This window comes from Sapajus apella, unplaced genomic scaffold, assembly GCF_009761245.1.
Source record: "Sapajus apella isolate SASKATOON/1434 unplaced genomic scaffold, GSC_monkey_1.0 scaffold93, whole genome shotgun sequence".
Lineage (NCBI taxonomy): Eukaryota > Metazoa > Chordata > Mammalia > Primates > Cebidae > Sapajus > Sapajus apella.
The window spans coordinates 2404186-2422664 of NW_022437033.1; positions in this window are offsets into that span (position 1 = coordinate 2404186).

The window sequence follows — 18479 nt, forward strand, 5'->3', positions numbered from 1 at the left end:
TTTATGTGGTATATCACATGTATTGACTTGTATATGTTAAACCATCCTTGCATCTCTGAAATGAAACCCACTTGACCATGATGAATTATCTTCTTGGTGAGTTGTTGGATACTGTTAGCTAGTATTTTGTTGAAGATTTTTACAACTTCATTCATCAGAAACATTTGTCTGCAGTTTTTCAGGTTTTGTTGTTATTGCTGTTACATCCCTTCCTGGTTTTGGTATCAGGGTGATACTGGCTTCATAGAATGATTTAGGAAGTGTTCTCTCATTTTCAATCTTTTGAAATAATTTTTGTATGATTAATTCAATTCTTTTTTGAATGTCTGTTGGAATTCAGCTATGAATCTATCTTGTTCTGGGATTATTTTTTTCTGTAGGCATTTTTAAAATTAATGATTCAATCTCATTGCTTGTTATTGGTCTGTTTAGAGTCTATATTTCCTTCTGATTTAATCTTGGAGAATTGTATGTATCTAGGAATTTATTCATTTCCTTTAGGTTTTTTAGTTTGTACACATAGAGGTGTTCATAGTAGTCTTGAATAGTCATTTGTATTTTTTGGTGTCAGTTGTAATATTTCTGGTTTCATCTTTAATTGAACTTATTTGAATCTTTGCTTCTTGGTTAAATTCTCTAATGGTCTCTCAACGAATGTTTCATCTTTTCAAATAATCATGTTTTTGTTTCATTGATATTTTATTTTAATTGTTTTTGTTGTTCTACTCTGACCTTTGTTATGTCTTTACTTCTGCTAGCTTTGGGTTTAGTTTGTTCTTGCTTCTCTAGTTCCTGGAGATATGATATTAGGTTGTCAATTTTTGATCATCATTTTGATCAATCAGCTTTATATGATTTTGAGCTATGTTCCTAAGATGGCTAGTTTCCTGAGGGTTTTTCTCATGAGATGATATTAAATTTTATTGAATGTTTTTTCCATGTCTATTGAAAGGACCATTTGTTTTTTGTTTTAAATTCTGTTTTATGTGATGAGTCACATTTATTAATATGTATATGTTGAAGCAACCTTACACCCTTGGAGGGAAGATTACTTGATCATGGTGGTTTAATTTTTGATGTGCTGTTACATTTGGTTTGCTAGTATTTGGTTAAGAATTTTTGTGTCTACCTTTGTCATTCATTAGGGATATTGACCTATAAATTTTTTTCCTGTTGTGTTTCTGCCAGATTTTGTTTTCAGACTGATTCTGGCTTCATAGAATGAGTTATGGAGGAGGCCCTACTCATTTTTTTTTTGAACAATTTTAGTAGAATTGGTACCAGATCTCTTTTTTACATCTGGTAGAAGTTGACTGAATCCATCTGATCCAGGGGTTTTTTTGGTTGGTAGATTTTTTATGACTGATTCAATTTTGGAACTCAATATTGATCTGTTCTGTTTCAATATCTTTCTGATTCAGGCATGTGAGATTGTGTGTTTTCAGGAATTTATTCATTTTCTCTTGATTTTCCAGTTTATGTGCACAGAGAACTTTATATTAGTCTCTGAGGATCTATTGTATTTCTATGTAATTATTTGTAATGTCACTTTTGTAATTTCTGATAGTGCTTATTTGTATCTTCTCAATTTTTTTCTTTGTTAATCTAGCTAGCAGTCTGTTGACATTATCCTTTCAAAACATGAACTTTCGATTTTGTTGATTCTTTGTATATTTTTGGGGTCTTAATTTCATTCAGTTTCACTCTGATGTTAATTCTTTTCTTCTGCTAACTTTGGGGTTAGTTTGTTCTTGTTTTTTTCATTTCTCTAAGTGTGGCATAAGATCATTAATTTGAGATCTTAATAACTTTTTGAGGTAAGCATTTAATTCTACAAACTTTCCTCTTTACACCAGTTTTGCTGCATCCCAGAGATTTTGGTATGCTGTGTCTCTGTTTTTATTTCAATTTTTTTAAATGTATGCCTTGATTTCATTGTTTACTTGAAAGTTACCCAGAAGCAAGTTGTTTAATTTTCCTGTAATTGCATAGTTTTAAGAGATCTTCTTGGCATTACTTTCTATCTTTATTTCACTGTCGTATGAGAGTACAGTTGGTATAATTTTGATTTGTTTGAATTTATTAAAGCTTGTTTTATGGATGAGCTTGGTGTTGATCTTGGAGTATGTTCCATGTGCAGATGAGAAGAATGTGTATTCTGTTTTTGATGGGCATCACAGAAAATGGTTCTGTGGTTTTAACTCAGGTTTTTAAAATATGCTCTGTGAATTTGCCTAAGTAACAAAAGCTTAGATTTATGAAGGATAAGAGGCTTATGCTTTCAATTCCTTTATTCCCAATAGTGTTCATTACATGCATTATTTTATTATCTGCCAGGAAACAGTTTGTGACGGGCAAATCATTCCACAATAAATACTCATTTGAATAGTAGTAAACAAACCCTGGATCAGATGCAAATGATTACATTTTATTCCTTGTAGTTATCACTTTCCTAAGTCACTTCCATATCCACTGGTTTAATGGGGTTCAGTGGAACCCCTGGGGATCTGTAGAACGTATCTTAAAAACAAGATCTCTAAATTGTACTTTTAAAAGTTAGGAAAATATTTTCAAGTTTATACCATAACTCAAATTAGAAAAAAATGTTTCCTTGTATAGTTCCCTTGGGGAATAGATAAAATTATATATAATAATTCTTTTGATGGATGACTTTATATAAAGAGCTACTTTGAGAGTGTCCAAGAATACTGGAAGCAATCTGGTCTCTTAAGCAATCTAAATACCACCTCTTCTGCACGACTAGTAAGCTAACTTTTTCTTATTTAAATAACATCAGCTCAAACATTTTCTAAAATGATTGTTGTGCATTTGTAGCCCAAAGAGACAGTTTTATCCTCTTATATTTAGAGCAGGTCTTGAAGTTAGAACTAGACTACATGATAAACTACAATTAACTCATCTTAAATTGCTTCTCTTTCAAGAGCTATAAATTAATACTTAACTAATTTTAAGGTTAGTATATTCCCAGTCTAAAATTAGAGTCTATTGGTATATCCATAGGTGGAAAAGAAACTAACTCCTTGGTATATCCATAGGTGGAAAAAAAAAAAAAAACAACAAAAACCTAACAAGCCTAGTTCTAAGCCTACTATACAGTTATCTGGTTAAGGGTACCTACAGGAAATAGTTGTTTCTCCTTCAGGCAGAAAGGAGACAGGAATTTCCCTGCAGGCTGGCCACTTTATTAAGGAAGTAGCAATGGAGTGTACAACTAGAATTATTAGGCAATAAAACCCAGTAACTATACCTGATCCCTATGGACTATCAGAACAATGATATATGTCATCCAGTTTTTTATTTTAAATTGGCAAAATGTCACCTCTGTACTCCAGTCCTCATGGCATAAATCTAAGCTGACAGCAACAACCTCTTTCCCTTTTCTATCTCTCATTTTGCCCTTTTCAACCTTACTATCTCCTGCTACTCTTCTGTCAGAAAAGGCCATTTTCATTCATGGGTCCACATAGCTACCTTCAGCAAAATGTGTATTTTTATTGTTGCTCTTATTTAAGCCAATCTGTCAAAAAGTTAATTAGCAATTTATAACTGGACTTGCAGTCACAACCACACTGCTTCTCTCGGGAACTTTTGCCCTTTTCTCTCTTCTGAACATTAAAAGCATAATTTGATTATCCAGAACAAAACTTGTCCTATTTAAAACACATAAAAAGAACAGCAGCTCCTCAAGTTGACAAATTATAGCAAATCCCAAATTAGTGGAGAAAAACTAAGGATGGTGCGATGTTTTTGTGGGAAGGCAACAAGATTGCCGCATGAGCTGAGATCCAGCCAGTGAAACCCAGTGTACAGCAGCCCTTGGTGGATTCATTCTCAGAGAAGGAAAGTGAGTTCAAGAGCACCTGGGACAACTATTGTCGATTCAGACAGCTTGAAAGGCAGAGACAGCTAAATACTTCCAAATTAATGCACAGCAGTCAGTTGCAATTTGTAGGAGCTAAATGACGGTGTTCATCAATTGTCTCCCATTTGTTTCTCCAAATCCAAACCCCTTCTCATTCTCTTCAAAACCATTCTTTGGATACAAGGAAAAACCATCTTTTGCTAAATAAGTATAATTTTACACACCACCTAATTCAAATTCTTGTTTGTATTGCTTCTGCAATAATGACAAACAGACTTTTCTGATATTAGAAGACAGTATTTTAATGAAGTTTTAGTTCATCTATGAATGCCACTATTTCACAGTCTTTGAGACTCAGTATTCTAAACTACAAGGTTTTCTGGGTAATTGGAGGCATAATTACTTTAAAAATAAATATTTGGCTGAGTGCAGTGGCTCATGGCTATAATCCCAGCACTTTGGGAGGTAGGTGGATCACCTGTGGTCAGGGGTTCAAGACCAGCCTGACCAACATAGTGAAACCCTGTCTCTACTAAAAATACAAAATTAGGTGGGCATGGTAGTGCATGCCTCTAATCCCAGCTACTTGGGAGGGTGAGGTGGTAGAACTGCTTGAACCCAGGAGGCGGAGGTTGCAGTGAGATGAGATCGCGTCATTGCGCTCCAGCCTGGGCAACAAGAGCAAAGCTCCGTCTCAAAAAGTAAAAGCAAAAATAAATAAGTAAATATTTTGTTTCAATCATTTATTACACAAATATTTCTAAAATAGATTGTAGTCATCCTTGCATTCATAAAATGAGAAGTTTTAAGAAAAGTTAATCATTTCCTATTGCCTTAAGATACTGAATATGGATACCCATTGTTACAGTATAATTTTAGCTCCTCAGGCTATTGATACCTATATAGGATTATTTGTCCTAGGCAGTTTTGAGGCATATTTTTATGTATTTTCTACATTCTATTCTCCATCAACTCTCACATTTACTTCAGCCAGCAGTGCAACCTTTAAAAATGTCTTACATTTCTAATTGGCCGTTTTCAATGTAGATTGGGTTTTGAAACAAGATAACCCACATTTATTAGTATTACAGTTGAAATAAAATTTAAAGATACTGACTATGGACAAGGGAACTTCTACTATTAATGAAGTTCATCAACTTTATTAGCTATCACAACCTCTTTTGTCACATCTAAGTGATTTTCCCTTAATTATGAGCTCTTGACTATGACCTACACCATTGAAATTTCTGCTTTGGTGAAGCATTACTGTGTTTGCATTAAGTCATTACATTACAAAGATTAGAGAGTTTTACTTTGTTTCTTTGGGTTTACTATTTATCATTCCAAGTAACTCCTCTGATCTATTAAACAAAAAACATTAAGAAATGTGAGTCTTCTCTACAATGACATACTTCTTTATATTTGAAAACAAAATAGATAATTCTTATAGAATATTAGTGTTTAGAAAATGAGTTATGCACAGGTTTTTTTTTCCTAGCATTATTTTTTATCTAATCAAGAGCCATTGATTTCAATTAAGAAAGTGCATTTTGCTGGCAACTATTTTTGTTATTTCTGAACTAGAGTTTTTTTTTTTTCTTTAGTAACAGCTCTCAATGGAAATTATTGAACAAACCTAGCATTTTTAATTTTCCTGATATTTTTTCTATCCAGAATATTATCTTAAAAGTGTATTAACTATGAAACTTGTTATATCATTATTTTACATGATTTCTCTCAAACTGCAGGACTCTGTGTATATAAATTACGCAAAACAGAAATGAACATCTTATATCATTTATTCTTTCTCAGGGCAATAAAGATTACTTTTAAATGGAAAGAAATATTATTATAATTAAGATGGAACTAATTTATGTATTATTTTCCAACAGATAGAAGGATGATAATATTGGTTTTCATTCCAAAACATCTGATTATAAACTGCCCTTTTTGATAATGATAATGACCACTATGCTCTCATGTGTAGTGGGGGACAGAGTGCTCATGTGTTGTGTTAGGGGTGGGAGTTAGAGTTTTATAAGAATTCTGCTGTATAGCTGCACTTGGAGACAGGAGGTGTTATGTGGTTAAGAGCAGAGGTTTTGAAGACAGACATATCTGGACTCATATATGCACTATCCCATATATTAGTTGTGTGACCTTGGGCAGTTTATGTGACCTCTCATAGCCTCACTTTTGTATCATCTGTGAAATGAGGATAATAAAACATACTTTTAAAGATTTTTTTGGAAGATTAAAAATGATATGTCACACTGAACGCAGTTAATATCTAGTCATTTTTATGGTCCTCATAATCTTTGTGTCTAACAGAGGAGTCAGATAAAACTCAACTCAAAGCTCAGCTGTTTAATTACTGGCTGTGTAATCTGGAATATGCTAAACTAAACTTCCTGAAGCTAGGTTTAATCACTTGTAGAAAGTAGATTATACTTACCTTTTGGTGTCATTATGAAGATTAACTGAGATATATTTGTAAAGTGTCTATGATGATGCCTCACGTTGGTTCAGCTCTATGAAACAATTAGTTTTTATACTCTCTGAAAGGAGGGATTAAGAATATGGATCTAATCAATGCTTGATTATCATTGTATGTCTTGCAATGCAAGTCAACATTCTTTAAGCCCCCTTTTGATATTTTACTAGAAAGACAAAATTGTATTAGGACGTTATATGAGGATGGAGAAATATGATGGGTACACAGACTAAGTGGTTTGGCTATTTACTCTAACACTCAAACCTTTGATGACATCTAGCATGTGCCCATGCAAAGCACATTACGTGTTGTCAAGTTGCAATGTTTAATTCCAAACATTTACTCACATTAATTGGTGTTTGTCAAACATATGCAGATCACATTTCTGCTGTCGTCCTCAGCCCTTGGCTACTCGTTGTTTCATACACAAAATAATTTGGTTACACAACAAAAAACAGGACAGGACAGTGCCCAGCATAAGTTTAAATTTTTGAGTTTAAATAACCCTGTCTTGCAGGAAAGAATAATTATATTTACTAAAGTTTAATTTTATGTTATTAAGTAGTGGTATTTATTTAGGACACCCATTAAATGGTTCAAGTTCAAATAGTTTAAAAAGGTATACTCCCTCCCATGTTATGCAACTGTCTTCAGAAAATTAATATTACATTTTCCTGTAATATTAGCCTTTCAGAAAACTTCAAAAAGTTTATGTGATTCCTCCCATTTCTCCATCCTCTGTATTATTTTCTAAATTAATAAAATATTAAATAAAATGATATAATATTTTTAAATGAGTATGCAATTAACAGCAAACTAGTGAAACTTAGCTAACATGAAGGAGCCAGGTAGATGGTAGATACAATTACCTCATTGTATTTACCATTGTTACACATATTTCAAAGGATAAAGTCACCTAAGAACCTTTTTTGTGCCATGGTTTTTGAATACATCAGAGATTTCCTCAGTGATCAGCCTCAAGATATTAAAATAAACTATGTGGCTGTGTAGGATGGACCAAAATAAACAAGTCACATAGCAAATGGGCCCCAGAAAATAGACATTCTTCCAGAGAAGACATTTACCTTGACCTCTAGAACACTCTTGTGTTCATTCATTTGTTTAAAGAGAGTTCAATTTTCTCTCCATACATTTATTTAAAAGAACTTGATTACTGTTTGCCCTCAAAAAGTTGGAATAACTTATGGTTTTTAAAATTAGAGACTGACCAACATAATTGCAAGAAACAAATTGTTTCCTGTAACCATTTATCCTTTCTGAAGCTATTCACTGCTGGAAACTATGTAGTATAATTAAGGTTTTAAGTGGCTCAAAGAGTTGAAATTATATGCTTTGGAGCCAGATAAAAATGAATTTATATTTGGTTCTTTCACCTGTCAGCTGTACCTCAGTAAGTCTCAGTTTTCTCTGTGTAAAATTGGGATAATAATACCTATATGCGGCACTGTGGTGAGGATTAAAATAAAACATGTGACATTGTAAGTCATTTATAAAATAGGTAACACTAGAAAACACCCAAAATTAAATTATTTTTTAATAGGTGAAGCAAATGAGCCCAAAGCAGATGAACACTTTCTATGAATGTTGCTGTATTCATGTCAATGCATTCTGGTGACGCTAAACTCCTCAGAACAAACTGGCTGACATAAGTCAGTCACAAATTCAGCAACTCAATGCTAGAGAGAAGTTTTAATGGGGGTTGAGTAGTTGTTTTTGTTTGTTTGAGATGGAGTCTTTCTCTTGTCACCCAGGTTGGAATGTAAATGGTACGATCTCGGCTCACTGCAACCTTCCCCTTCCAGGTTTAAGTGCTTCTCCTGCCTCAGCCTGCAAAGTAGCTGGGATTACAGGAGCCCAACACCACACCCAGCTAATTTGTGTATTTTTAGTAGAGACAGGGTTTCACCGTGTTGGCCAGGCTGGTCTTGAACTCCTGAGCTCAGATGATCTGCCCATCTTGGCCTCCCAAAGTGCTGGGATCACAGGCTTGAGCCACCGCACCTGGCTGAGTAGTAGTTTATTCAACAATGTGGATGGACAAAGGGAATATTGAATGAGGTATAAGGACTATTGGACTTTAGGATAAATTTTTTGTTTTTTCAGCATCTGACCATATTACTCTCACCCCTAATTATATTCTCTGCAGGATTGTGATAATCTCCTACTCCTTTGCAATCAAAACCTCCTCCATTCCTGCCATTTTACGAGTCTCTGACGATAGAGATCTTAAGTCTTAGAGAAGACTGTTCATACAAAAAAATTGCTCTCTCAATGCAAATGGTCAGCATGAAAGGCTTACCATACAAATGAGTATAAAATGTGTAGGTCATGGGGTTCCTCTTCTCCTACAAACTTAATATATTGTGTTTATGCTACATTGTCCCTCAGTGGCCCAAATATTTTCAGTTCACTAAATATGAAAAGGACATTCATAAGCTTCATGGTATGTATTCTCTTTATTCACTTAACAAAACATGTTAAGTAGATTGAGCACCCATGGCAAGTGTGTTTGTTTTACATGACATGAGAAGTCACTCTTTATAAAGTCCTTCTAAGAACATCCTAGTTTTGCATAATCTTAAGTGAAGAAGGACTCAATCAAGTGGTGTCATTTTTCCACTTACTGTTTCCTATTATGAAAAACAGCATTTGACTTGTGACCACAATAATAGTGTACTAATTAGCCTGTAAAGTGGCTTTTCTATAAATTGTACTTTAAAAAGCATTTATTTTTGTTTCACTCCTTTGAATGATTTTTGAGCTGTGGACTGGGTAATATAAGAGATTGCTTTTGCTTTTAAATATAAGAGCTTTCATTAACTTTTAATACTTTATGTTGACTATAGAAAACATTTCTGTCATACCATACTGTATGATGATTTTGTTTCCTATGAAATGGAAAGCTATATATATGTCTGTGTGTGTGTGTGTGTGTGTGTGTGTGTGTGTGTGTGTTTGTATATATACACACATGTACAGTGCTGTGCAGGAGTCAGTTCTTAATTCTTCATGTGACATGCTTGTATTTTTCCTAACTCTACATTCAACATCATATTGGTAGCCTGAAACTGGCCATGTTCGGATACATATATATACCATGAATATCAGCAAATACTATGAATTATATTTCTCCACCCAACCCCTAAGCTAGCTGTTAGACATTTACAAGGACATTATCTGTCCTTAACTTTAAAAATTTGTGAGGAAATGGCTTGTTGAAATCCACTAGATATTAGACATTTACAAATTTAGATTAGATTTGCAACGTATTTCCTAGGGATCTCTAATGCTCTAGACCAAAGAGGTAAACACCTGCGTATGGAAGGATGTTAATTTATAGTCTTCTGCACCATTCTAGCTTCTCTTTTCATCTTCAACGTAATATACTTTGATATCTGTATTGTACAAATATTTAGGTGATGAAAATGTGATCTGAGTAGTAATAATTTTCATTTGATATTGCCCAGAGCAAAGCGTGACTATCACAATAATAAGTAAGGTACATGTTACCATATCATTTGTGTTCAAATCGCAGAACTGCCTATAGCAAGGCTGCAGCAAAGAGACTTCCTAAACATCAATAACAATTCAGAGAAAAAGCAAGAATGAGAATCTCAGCAAACAGCAAGATAAAGCAAGAACAAACGAAAACTGTTTAACATCAGCCAATATTTTTTTCCACTGCTAATTAGTTGTCTGAGATTGGGAATGAGATAAGCCTAGGCAGAAGAGAGGGAATATAACAAACAAGAATACTTGAGTCTTTAGAAATATCTGAACTCTTGAGTGATTGAAATACTGAAGCAACTTATCTGTCAAAGAAGACAGTGAAGATTTAAATGTTTTAAACCTGAAATAATTTCCAAAATTCTTAGTCAACTATAAGTTGACATAGATGACTTAGGTCCATTAAGTGATTGTTAGTAAAGCAAAAAAATCAAAAGGTTAATCATATATGAGGATAAAAACTCAAAAAAGAAAATAACAACAAAAAAAAATCGCACAGGATACAATAATGCTTAAGCCCTGTGAATGGTGAATGCTAAGTATTGCAAAAGAAATAAATTGCTCCCAGAAAACCAAAATACATGACTTGCTTTTGTACTTTGGGAGTTTATTAAGGTAGACTGTGTTCACGAGGTAAATCAGCAGTAATTCAGTATTATGATGCTATTTCTCAACTTCACTTAAGCTTATACAAAATTTAGTTTAGGCAATAAAACATTATATAAAAAGTTAGATGAAGTGAAAAATTCAATCAGTTATATGGTCAGGTTGAATAAAATACCCACATTTTAAAAAAATTTAGCTGTCAAAAACTCACATAACATCAAATTAATTTATGACTTGGCATGTACACACTTAGTGACTTACATTTACTGTATGGGGACAAATATTACTATTAATTGAGCTATGTGCCAAGTACTATGAAATTAGCATATTTTTTCATTATGTTATGTGCTTCTTATAATAAATATAGCACAGGAGGCCTTATTCTCATTTTACAGATAAAAAAAGTAAGGCTCAGGAGGGCCTTCAGGAACCTATTTAAGATCACACAGTTGGCAAAGATTAATGAACTTAGTCTTGTCTGACTGCTAATGTTAAGCTTTTCCAAGTTTGCCTTCATGAGCTCTTTTAAAAATATCCCTTTTTTTGTTAGGACATATAGATAAACAAAAATAAATTAGAAATTAAGTTAGCCCCCTTTAGAACTCCAAAAACTGCATATTGAAATCAAAATATGACTTATTTTAGAAGAATAGTGTCATAGTTTTACATAAGACTACATTAGATTGAGTACTACTCATTGATCTGTACATAGTGAGTATTTAATCTTTTTTTTTTATTATTTTTTAAAATCTATCCACCAACTCCTTTCCTTTTGGGGGTAAATACTCCAATATATGTAGTCATTGTCTTATGCAGTGCTTGCCCAGCCTTATAATTCGTAAACAAAAGTGGGACAATGTCATTCTTTGCATTTTCTAATAGAGGATTTGGGCACATGGTAAGGAAAGACCAATAGCATGCTTCAATCTATGACTTAGAATCTTGAATAAATGATACAAAGATAAAAGTTCAGTTCGGGTCCTTTCATGGTAAATGGCATAGTGTTTTATTGGCAGTAGCAATAATGGAACAAGGCTGCAGAGGGGTAAAGACACTAGATATTCTTTCTGCTTCTTGGCTCTTTCAGAAATGCCTTACTGTCTTACATTTCCCAACTGTGGTCCTTCCATATAATTTTTAAATTCTATGATTCCTTTATATCCTTCCAATAACTTTCCTTTTTTTTTTTAATTTGACAAGTGTCAGCTTCCATTTCCTGCCATCAAGAAACCTAACAGTTACATTATACTTGAAGTACAAAAGCAGGGCTTTGAGGATCATGACAGTCACCAAAAAGTCATGTTTCTTTTTCTTGGTTTCTAATATGTGTTTACATAGAAGTGGCTTGTGGTTAGAATAATTTTAAAGATACTTCAGAAATGAAGTCTGAAAGTTTGTAAAACCAAAAGACTTTACTTTTTAGATATTACAGCCTAAATACCACTTGTGCTGACTAAAAACACAAATTAATGTTATATGAGCTGAAAAACACAGAAAACGTTTTTGGGGAAATATTGATACTCAGTCGTTATTTTCTACAAATCAATAAACATAAGGAAAATAAAGCACTCTCAGCATACTCTATATTTGAGCTACCAGATTACCTTAATTTAAAATCAGAAAATTTTGAATCTTAGGTACAATAACAAGAAAACTCCATTCAGTGTTCAACATCATTTATACAATAACAATAAATAAGAGCAATGCATAGTCTATAAAATTCACAGGATTTACTGAAGGCAAAAACCTGAGATAGCCAACAGATGGTCTGTCAGAGTAAAACTGATGAAAAAGTTCCCAACAACACTACTTGAAAACAACATTGCCTGAGAAATCAGCTTCTTAATATCAGAAAACACATATACTAAATGATCTAACTCAGATCATATTCCACAATATTTGTTAACAAGAGAAATTCTTTTATTTCCTAATTCATTTTTGTTTACGGAAAATGACTCCATTCAAAATTTAACATTTAGCAGATGCACATACTGTAGAAGTTGTACATGACAGGCACTTTCTGAGACTAAGACAAAAGTGTCCAGGAAAAGTAACTCCAAGTTCAAGTTTCATCCTAAATAGAGAAATATGGGCAATTCTTCTCCTTATACTCTTTCTGGATCTTACCACTCTGACTGAGAGAGACATCCCAAAATATCAAATTATGGAAAAATAAGAACTCTTTTCCCAAAAATATACATTAGAGCAACCTCCACCTCCTGGGTTCAAGTGATTCTCCTGTTTCAGCCTCCCTAGTAGCTGGGACTACAGGCATGCGCCACCACGCCTGGCTAATTTGTGTATTTTTAGTAAAGATGGGGTTTCACCATATTGGCCAGGCTGCTCCAGAACTCCTGACCCCATGATCTGCCTGCCTTGGCCTCCCAAAGTGCTGGGATTACAGGCGTGAGCTACTGCACCTGGCCCAAGAAAGGCCATTTTTATGGGATGTTTGCTCTAGGTCACTCATCCTGGTTCTAATTGGTAGACCGGAACATGGAGAATCTTATAGGAAATACATATCAAGAGGGCCAAGAGACAAATTTATTGTATATCAATATGCATATACAACCAAACAGTGCTAAACAATAAAGACAGAAAAAGACAATTCCAGTAAAAGAAAACGCAAAAAGAAGATGAGCTACTAGACAGTGTAGGGATTAAGAGTGCAAGCTAATAAATGAGAAGGCCTGGATTTTCATCATTTTCTCTTGTGTAAAATGAAGATAATACTATCTACTTCATATAATTATTATAAAGATTAAATTAAATAATAGACAAAGATGACTTAGAACAATGTCTGGTCCTTAGTAGGAGCTCAATAAGTATATAACCTCTCTAAGCTTCAGATTCTCTATCTTTAAAGTGGTATGAACTAACTGCAGCTACCTCATGGGGTTGTCTTGAGCATCAAATTAGATAATGTGAGTAGAACACTAAACATTATACCTGAAAAATAGTAAATGGTCAATAATTATACATTATTATTATTAATTATTTATAATCCCTTTTCTCCTCCCACCAGATTCTCCTTCACCAATCATATTTTCCATCTTTTCTACTACTGGTAGAGTTTGAAGTAGAGAAAATCTTGAGGTTTCCCTTGAGGTTAAGATGGCTAGTTAACCCTCGGCTTAGATACTCTTTAACTTCCTTCTCATGTTTAATTCTCCATTGTCAGAATATGCATACTGCATCACATAGACAGGGAGAACAAGTCAGAGGAACAAGTCAGACAGGCTACAAATGAAGGATTATATTGGTTCTTAATACATGTATGTGTCCATATCCATGCAAGTTTCCATTCAATAGGCTCAAAATTGATGCTCTCCCACATTTTAACAAATAAATCCCTTAAATCTGAAAAGCATTATGTGCCAAGATGGCAAACTTGGTAACATTGCATGAAGGAGAAAATATTTTATGGACTTATAGATAAAAAGGGAACTATGTAACAGTAGCTGAAACATTTCACACTTTGGATATCTGGCAAGCAAGCAATCAAAGATGGAGTTCTGATACTATACTGCTAAAATATGACATGATTTATACTTGACTCTACAGTCAGAAGTTTCCATTGACTTTTAAGGGTGCTGTAATTTACATTTTCTACATTTCTTTGCCAAGGGGAATAATAGTAAGGAGCCAGCAAATACAAGGAGTATTCATAAAAAGGCAATCCATCAAAATGGCCGAATAAGAACAGCTCTGGATTGCATTTCCCAGCAAGAGCTATGCAGAGGGTGAGAGATCTCTGCATTTTAAAACAAGGTACCAGGTCCATCTCAATGGGACTGGTTGCATAGTGTGTGTAGCCCAAGAGGAGAGAGCTGAGGCAGGGTGGGGCACCGCCTTACCCAGGAAGTTCAATCCCTGGAAGACTACTCCCACCCCCACCCAACGTAGGTCATTGGAGGCTTTTCCAGCCACTCCAGCACTTGGGTTCAGATACTGTGCTTCTCCAGCAGTTTTTATCACCCACAGGTCAGGAAATTCCCAGGCCAAAAAGCGCCACTATTTCCAGCACAGCTGTTTCAGCTCGCACTGCAGGGTTCTGCACAAAAACTCACACAAAGCTGGGTGATCGCTTCAACTGGCGCCTGGAATACCTGGGAGACAGAGCCGACCATTCAACTGAAAAAGGGGGAGCTGAAAGCAGGGAGCCAGGTGATCTGAATTGGCAAGTCCCACCCCCACAAAGACAAACAATCTGAAATGCTCTGGCTTGAGAGTTTCACAGCTAGTGTAGCAATTTCAGCTTGACACAGGATGGTCAAGCTCTGTTGCAGGAAGGGATTACCATTATAGAGGCAGTCCACCACTACTGAGGGCCTCCACCTTTACCGAGGCAGTCTGCCATTACCTAGGAAGTCCACCATTACTGAGGCAGTCCGCCAATACTGAGGCAGACTGCCATTACTGAGGCAGTTCTAACTGTACCTCTGTCAACAAAACTGCAAGGAAGTTTGCAGTTTGAACTCAGGAAGTTCAATCCCTGGAAGACTCCTCCCACCCCCACCCAACATAGGTCATTGGAGGCTTTTCCAGCCACTCCAGCACTTGGGTTCAGATACTGTGCTTCTCCAGCAGTTTTTATCACCCACAGCAGTTGGTCAACATCCATGGCAGCTCAGGAATGCCTCTGCTTGCACACTGTGACTAGACTCCTCCTTGCTCAGGAAGGCATCCTTGAAAAAAGGCAGCAGCATGTCATGGACTTATAAATAAAGCCCCACCTTCCCAGGACAGAGCACCTGGGAAAAGAGGGGACTATGAGTCCCACTAAAGCAGACTTAAATGTTCCTGCCCAGCAGCTCTGAATGGAACAATGGAAATCCCAGCACAGCACTTGAGCTCCTATAAAGGACAGACTGTCTCATCAAGCAGCTCCCTGACCTCTGTATATCCAAAGAGGCACCTCATAAAGGAGAACTCTGGTTGACATCGGGCAGGTACCCTTCTGGGACGAAGATAACAGAAGAAGAAATTGGCATCAAAATGGCAGGATCAAATTTACATAAAGCAATATTAACCTCAAATGTAAATGGGTTAAATGCCCTAATCAAAAGACACAGACTGGCATATTGTATAAAAATTCAAGACTCATCAGTATGCTGTATTCAGGAAACCCATTTCATGTGCAAGGGCACACATGGGCTCAAAATAAAGGGATGGAAGAAGATTTACCAAGCAAATGGAGAGAGAGAGAGAGAAAGAAAGCAGGAGTTGCATTCCTAGTCTCTGATAAAATGGACTTTAAACCAACAAAGATCAAAAGAGGCAAAGAAGGGCATTACATAATGGTAAAAGGAACAACGCCACAAGAAGACCTAACAATCCTAAATATATATGCACCCAATACAGGAGCACCCAGTACATAAAGCAAGTTCTTAACCACCTACAAAGACACTTAGACTCCCACACAATAATACTGTGAGAGTTTAACACCCCGCTGTCAATATTAGACAGATCAACAAGGCAGAAAATTAACAATGACTTGAACTCAGATCTGGACCAAGTGGACCTAATAGACATCTACAGAACTTTACACCCCAAATCAACAGAATATACATTCTTCTCAGGGCCACATCACACGTACTCTAAAACTGACTCCATAATTGGAAGTAAATTACTCCTCAGCAAATGCAAAAAGCGTAAATCATAACAAACAGTCTATGAGACCACAGTGCAATCAAATTAGAATTCAGGATTAAGAAACTAACTCAAAACTGCACAACTTCATGGAAACTGAACAACTAGCTCCTTAATGTCAACTGAATAAATAATGAAATGAATGCAGAAACAAAGTTGTTCTTCAAAACCAACAAGAATAAAGCCACAACATACCAGCATCTCTGGGACACATTTAAAGCAATGTCTAGAGGGAAATTTATAGCAATCAGTGCCCACATGAGAAGCAAGGAAAGATCTAAAATCAACACCCTATCATCAAAATTGAAAGAGCTGGAGGAGCAAGATCAAAAAAACTCAAAACTTAGCAGAAGACAAAAAAACAACTAAAATCAGAGCAGAACTGAGGGAGATAGAGACACAAAAGAACCCTTCAATAAATAAATAAATAAATAAATAAATAAATCCAGGAGGTGGTTTTTTGAAAATATCAGCAAAATAGACAGACCTCCAGCCAGATTAAGAAAAAAGAGAAGAGAGAACAATCAAATAGATGCAATAAAAGCAATAAAGGGGATATCACCACCGATTCCACAGAAATACAAACTACCATCAGAAATTACTACAAAGAACTCTATGCACATAAACAAGTAAAACTGGAAGAAATGGATAAATTCCTGGATACTTGCACCCTCCCAAGCCTAAACCAGGAAGAATTTGAAACCCTTAATAGACCAATAATAAGGGGCGAAGTTGAGGCAGCAATTAATAGCCTACCAACCAAAAAAAGTCCAGGTCTAGACAGGTTCACAGCCAAATTCTACCAGACGTACAAACAGGACCTGGTACCACCCCTTTTGAAACTATTCCAAACAATACAAAAAGAGGGAATCCTTCCCAAATCATTTTATAAGACCAACATCATCCTGATACCAAAACCCAGCAAATAATCAACAAAAAAAGAAAACTTCAGGCCAATATTTATGATGAACATAGATGCAAAAATCTTCAATAAAATACTGGCAAACTGATTGCAACAGCATATCAAAAAGCCTATCCATCATGACCAAGTAGTCTTCATCCCGGGGTTGCAAGGATGGTTCAACTTACGCAAGTGTATAAACCTAATCCTCCACATAAACAGAACCAAAGGCTAAACCACATGATTATCTCAATAGATGTAGAGAAGGCCTTTGACAAATTCAACAGCCCTTTATTCTAAACACTGTCAATAAACTAGGTACCAATGGAACGTATCTCAAAATAATAAAAGCTATTTATGGCAAACCCACAGCCAATATCATACTGAATGGGCAAAAACTGGAAGCATTCCCTTTGAAATCTGGCACTAGACAAGGATGCCCTCTCTCCCCACTCCTACTCAATATAGTATTGGAAGTTCTAGCCAGAGCAATCAGGCAAGAAAAAGAAATAAAAGGTATTCAGTTAGGAAAGGAGGAAGTAAAATTGTCTCTATTTGCAGACCACATGATTGTATATTTAGAAGACTCCATCATCTCAGGCCAAAATCCCCTTAAAATGATAAGCAACTTCAGCAAAGTCTCAAGATAAAAAATCAATGTGAAGAAATCACAAATATTCCTATACATCAATAAGATTCTAACAGCCAAATCAAAAGCGAACTACCATTGACAATTACTACAAAGAGAATAAAAGACCTAGGAATACAACTAACAAAGGATGTAAAGGACCTCTTCAAGGAGATCTACAAATAACTGCTCAAGGAAATAAGAGAGGACACAAACAGATGGAAAAACATTCAATGCTCATGGTTAGGAAGAATCAATATTGTGAAAACAGCCATACTGCCCAAAGTAATTTATAGATTCAGTGGTATCCCCATCAAGCTACAAATGACCATCTTCACAGGACTGGAAAAAAACCACCTTAAACTTCATATGAAACCAAAAGAGAGCCTGCATAGCCAAGACAATCCTAAGAAAAAGAACAAAGCTGGAGGCACCCCGCTACTTGACTTCAAACTATACTACAAGGCTACAGTAATCAAAAGAGCATGGTACTGGTACCAAAACAGAGATATTGACTAGTGGAACAGAACAGAGGCCTTGGAGGCAATGCTACTTATCTACAACCATCTGATATTTGACAAACCTGACAGAAACAAGCAATGGGGAAAAGATTCCCTGTTTAATAAATGGTGTTGGGAAAACTGGCTAGCCATGTGCAGAAAGCTATAACTGGACCCCTTCCTGACATCATACACTAAAATTAACTCCAGATGGATTAAAGACTTAAACATAAGACCTAACACCATAAAAACCCTAGAAGGAAATCTAAGCAAAACCATTCAGGACA